Source organism: Poecilia formosa, unplaced genomic scaffold (genome assembly GCF_000485575.1).
Source record: "Poecilia formosa unplaced genomic scaffold, Poecilia_formosa-5.1.2 Scaffold43, whole genome shotgun sequence".
Classification (NCBI taxonomy): Eukaryota; Metazoa; Chordata; class Actinopteri; order Cyprinodontiformes; family Poeciliidae; genus Poecilia; species Poecilia formosa.
This window is the reverse complement of record NW_006799982.1, coordinates 851,216-857,215: the sequence shown is the minus strand read 5'-3', so window position 1 is coordinate 857,215 and position 6,000 is coordinate 851,216. Positions and strand designations below refer to the sequence as shown.

At 40.4% G+C, this 6,000-nt stretch overlaps 1 protein-coding gene across 12 annotated transcripts in view; it reads left to right on the top strand.

The window, feature by feature from the left end:
• LOC103137734 (nuclear factor 1 X-type) overlaps positions 1-6,000 on the top strand; it is a 122,118-nt gene that overhangs the window by 18,214 nt on the left and 97,904 nt on the right. The window lies entirely within an intron of this gene.

The window sequence follows — 6,000 nt, the reverse complement described above, 5'->3', positions numbered from 1 at the left end:
TTCTTTTTTTTAATGAATGCTTTTTTTTGTATATTTTTTTTTTTTTTTTTTTTTTTTTTTTTTTTTTTTTACCTTTTGGCCTCATTTTCTGTTGGCACTCAGAAGCAGAGAGTGATCGGTCTACAATTATCTTTTTTATGACCTGAAAAACCCTGTAATTTTCTTTCCATTTATGAGATTTCACTCAAACTGTTCATTTGAAACAATATAAAAAAGGTCTAAGGTGAACAGCCCTATTCTTTAGTTTCACACACACTTCTTCACTTGTAGCATCTTTTCTTTCTTTCTTTTTTTTAATGAATGCTTTTATTGGTACATTTTTCATTTTGTGCTTCTCTATGTGTTAATAAGCGAAACAGATAATCATAATTTTACAGTAATTTGTCTGTAAATTGAACCAGCTCTGGCTCATAACTTTGCAAACTCAAAGGTCAAGCTGCAGATGACCTTTTGCATTTTCCTTGCATCGCCTGGAGTTCTGACCTGGGCACATGGCTAAATACGCTCCTACATGTGTGTTTGTTTCATGCACTTTTGTTTCTTCTGTCTTGTGCAGTCACTGCAGAGTTAACGGAGGAGAAGTGCAGCAGTGGGAGAGCCTGCAGCTTCAGGCCGCCCTTCATGGGGTTTCTCCCCTCGACTGCCGCTGGCTGCAGTTCCTTCGTCCAAATTGTCCAAATATGTATCACATTTAGATTTTTTTTTCTTTTTTTTTGTATTTTTATATTTAGAAGATTACCAGTAGTTTAACATTATTAACATACAGCGTGGTTGTTCTTCTTAAAAAAAATCTTTGTCAGGAATTCCTTCATTAATCCTCTTTATTTTATTTTATTTTTTTTTATTATTTATTTTTTCAAAAACCACTTGAGTTGATCTTGACTTTACAAAACTAATCACAGCTGATTACATTCTAAAACGGAAGCGTGCTAGATTTTTCTGTGATCCACGGAGGTCACGGCCCACAGCGCTCCTCTCGCTTGCCGAGTCGCTCCATCTTGCTTTGATCCTTAATGGTAGTTTTACCAAATCTATATAGGACATTTCTATCGGAACCTCTCTCTCTCACACACACACACTCACACACACGCACACATGCGCTATATTTTGCTGTGTTTGGCATTCACGGCCATTCCTTTTCCTTAAACAGAATAGTCCGTGGAAACCATGCAAGATTCCTTTCTCCGCGTGCGTGTTGTTTCAGGGCCCCCTGAGCTGCAGAGATGGCCAGAAACACAAGCTCTTTCACAAATTATCATCCCTACTGATTCTCCTTCCAGAATAAACTCTGATGCCATCATCAGACTGTCTTTTCTCTCTCTCTCCCTCTCTCGCCTAGGCTGATCTTGACCTCTGTGTGCGTGTCAAGTAGATATTTTCGTGATCAATACATAGAGTTCATTTGATGAACTCCGTAAAACAACCCCTGCGGCCCTATTGCATATTTAGTGCAGATAATTTTCCGAGCCCGCTGGTATGAGGCAGAGGTCCGCATCGAGTTTCCTCTTTCTTTCTTTTTCCATTAATTAAAATTAATTGGCAGCAGATCCTCTCACGCGAGCGCACCGCACGGACGCGCGTGCTGCCATATGCGCGCGGTCCATATTGATCTGCTGCTGGACGTCAAGTACAGATATATTTTACCAAAGCGTTGCGATGATATTGAGTTAAACAGCAGTCAGAAATATGAACTTCATCTTCATCTCGCAGATGATGGATGGAGTCGTGCGCAACGGCATCAAGTGAACTCGGAGATGGCAGTTGTCTAAATAATTCACAAATCAAAAGGAAAAAAAAAAACAACAACAACATTCAAATCTGATGCAAACAGTCACGCATGTATTATTAATGCGGGTAAAAGCTTTGTTGGAATGGCCACGCTGGGTTGACGGACCCCGAGCAGCCAAAAGGCGCTCTCGCCAAACATCACCAGGAGGCTGGTTATGGCGGTGTTTCATATCTTTGCGACGGAAGTGCACTTGCATGAAGTTTTAATGCGTTAATTAAAACTTTTATGCGCTGCGTTTTGAAATCAATTATTTCAGACTCCGGTTAAATCCCGTTTTATCCTGTTGAGATAAGCCCTTAATGCGGACTGGGGCGCGTTTTGGCGTGCGTCGCCAACTTCTGAAGGTCTGCCGCAAACTCGGTGATGTTTAACAATGTGCAAGAGACTGCAGTTTGCACACAAAAGTTCCTATTTGCTCGCCGGATTCCCTCTGTAAACGTTTCATGTCCGATTGTATTCCTCATCTAAGTGTTGCAAATTTGGAGATCAAATGAGTGCTTGAAATTCTCTCTGTGCGATTTGGCAAAACTGTTGAGAGAACGAGGGTAAAAACTAGCCTATGCTGTAGTCATAGCAACAGACAAAAATGTGTAAGTTTTGTAGAGTATAATCGACACAACTCGTTCTTTCAAATGGAAAATATATATTTTTCCACGTGTGGCGTTGTGCGTGGATGTCCTAAAATCTAAAGTTGATCTGAATTATGATGCATAAATTCCCCTCAAATCTACCTTAGTATCTTCTTCAAGGATGTTATCTGGTCATATTTTTTCTGTCAAACAACTGGGTGCAGACAGCAGAGACCAAGCTCGTTAAAGAATTGTTCACGTCCATTGTAGGATTTGACAAAACGCAAACTTTTTAAAGGTTACAGACACAAGTCTTTCTGTAAAATCCATCCAACTTACTTTAGATGTACTGTCACTTTTAGAACACCATGTCATGGTCAATTCAATGTTTTTTTTTACTGTTTTCACCATTTACTGAGGATAAAGCATAAGGGCATATGGCAAGAGTTCTTTTAAATGTGTCCATTTGTATTATTTTTTAGGGCTTCTATGTTGTCTTTAATTATGGGTTTTAAATTAAATATAGGTTAATATTTGTGTTCTGTTCACTAATGCTAGCAATCAGCATGATTCAGGTGCAATTAACATATTATCAACTTATATACACACAAAGCAGTGTAAGATATTTTACATTTATGTTTTTTTGTTTTTCTAAAACTGTTCCATTTTGTGAAACGTGCTCTCTAAATATTGTCTTCATTAGTTTCATAGAGAAACAAATACACCAATAGATAGTGTCCCAACCCCCCTCACCTCCTCGCTAATTCTGCTCAGGGTGTATTTTAGTTGATGACATCACAGTAGGTACAAAAAGCAAGCGGATCAACTTACACAGTACGACATTGTGGACGATGCTCTTTGCCAGATTCAGACGTAGATCCTGAAAAGTTTGCGAGTCAGACCTGCAGTTTGTCCTCTTTCCGAAGCATTTCCATGTGTTTCACTGTTGCCAAATCTTCCTGAAATCCATGCAGTGTTTGTACGTATAGCTGACATATTTCTGCTGCAGCTGTACAGAATATAAGCAAACACATCTGAAGGAGGCAGTTGATTAAAATAAATGAAAAGAAATAAGGAAAAAAAAAACTAAACTAAATGAACGACACCTTTGGCTTGTCGCAAGATGTTTTAGGGGTGCTAGGTTTTATCTGGATCAGTACTTTTGAACAAGAATAAACTTGCTACGTTGTTCTGTAGGTGACAAGCTTTGTCTAAATTGAGTGTGATTGAATTTGCAGAAAAACGGTATCTTTTTCCTTTTCTTTTTTTTTTTTTTTATATTTCTTAGTGTGCGATCTGTTGAGGCCTGGAGTTCACCGTATGGCCATTCACACCTTTTGATACGTGTTTTATGTTCCTGGCTCATTTTTTTGACAAGGAATCTCCTGCGTCAGCCCTCAGTTCTGGTTTCACTGGGAATAGACAGCGCCGGTGCTGGTGTAAGCCGAGGTGGGCCTGCACGATCTGGTAACATAGCGGCCGGCACCAGCATCACTTTGCACCGGCACACACAAGAATGCACGGTTACATACATGCGCCTCTAATTCTAAATTGGTGAGAATAACACAGGCAGACGGAGAATAGCCTTTTTGGTTTAGTGGACAGTAAGCTGGGAGGAACTGGTCTGTTGACTGCAGGCCCACAGGCAGGTGGTGGGTTGCATACAGAACCCGGGGGTACACGGTGTTCTTTTTACTTATTCATCCTTTCTGCCGGAGGCGGATCAGGTCCACCTTATACCATTTTGGCCAGCAGTGAGAGCTTGTAGGCAGGAATGGAGGAAAAGAGAGCAGGGAAGTGGGAAGCACACGTGTCAATATTAGCTGAACGGTGACTAAATACAGTTTGATTGCAAGAGAAGAAGAAAAACAATCATAATAATCTTGATTTGCGAGTCATGAATTGACTCCTTCCCAAGCTCAGTTTCAATATTTGAAATCTGTCCAAACTAAACATGTCATATTTTATTTGTAACTAGAAAAGAAATACTTCTAAGCAGGCCTGTGAGATAAACCTCACTGCAGAGTGTGGACAGACCTCCTCTGCCTGAGCGTGTTTGGGTGAAAGTGTTTGAATCTGCCTCCGAGGTTGGGTAAATCCAACTCTGCGGCTCTCTGCTTATCCCTTATCTGTGCAGTCTCCCTGACTGCCCATAGAAAATGGATTCATCATGCTCCACCGAGGCGGTTGGCATTGCAGGGTAATAGGTGGCTGTCCCGTGGATGGATGGGCTTGTGTTCGTGTGGCTGGATTGTTGCCCCCCCCAGCCCATCCCCTTCTTTTTTTCCCCCTCCATCATCCTTTGCCTGCTAGTGTGGATTAGGTTTCGGCTGATCTGTGGCCAGCGGAAACAGGCAGCCCCGATGGCGGACTTGTGGTGGCCTGAGATATAGCTGGCCACATGCATACATGCCATGCTCAGTAGAAGAAGAAAAATAAAATGACCTAACGTTTGCTTTTTATGTCAAATCTTGAGAATGCTGCAGTTAGGGCATTAAAGATGTAGTTACGAATTTTGACGTGAGGTTCTATTCAAATTTATGAGCAGATAATATTTTAATCTGCATAGCTTGCACTGAGGTGAAATGATGCATTCTAATAGTAAGACAAGATAATATTTGATATTCGGCTTATCGGAGTGACACAAGACGGGATTTTTAAAGGTCCTTATTCTTATAACTTTATCAATTGAGGTTAGGCGCGTAGCTCACAAAAGTTACATTCAATTCCACGACTGGAAACGATCGCGGCAGATGGAATTTTTACTGAGGCCTCTTCTGCTGGAGGTTTTTTCCTGCTAAAGGGGAGTTTTTCTCTCTCTGGTGTCGCTACATGCATGCTCGGTATGAGGAACCGTTGTAAAGTCAAAAACACAATGCAGGCGATTTTCTGCTGTTAAACGTGCTCGTCCAGGAGAAGTAATTCTGAAAATCAAAGACTTAATGTAATCTGGTGTTGGGTTTCCATAGGTAGAAACTTTTAAAACTATTTTGAGTAACTAACTAAGCTTGCTATACAGTTTGATAACTAGGATGTCTTTTTTTAGTAAAGTGCTTTGAGACGACATTTGTTGTGAATTGGCGCTTCACAACAATTTTTTTCAGTTCAGTTCAAAAAAGTGAATTGAATTGAATTAAAATATTAAGGAAGATAAGAATAAGAAAGCATGTAAAAAAAAAAAAGCATAGCTACAGCTACGCGGGAGAAAACATAGTAAAAAGTTGCAGATTCTTCTGAAAAGAGGGTACATGTGGAGACAGCCATTGGACACTGCAGATGTGCGTCGCCTTTAATGTCAAGCTGAATGTATTAACCGGGCCTCAAAATAATGACTTCCATTCGCTTCATCAGATGAAGTAATGCTGATTCAGCACCTAAATAGCGCTTTTGGACGACAGACTTAATTTGGACCAAAAGTGTTGCATCGTTTTAAAGATGTATAAATTCATGGCAAGAAATCTCTTTGCAGCCCTGCTTCCTGTTGTGTTTTCATGTTGTATCTGAAAGTAACAGGTAACTTGAAAGGCGCTAAGCGTGAAGCACGTGTTCGTCCTCTTTAAAAATATGTCACGGTAGAGTAAACGAACACTTCGTTGTTTGCTACACTTCATTACAATTATGTGATTTTAACAGGAGTCACTC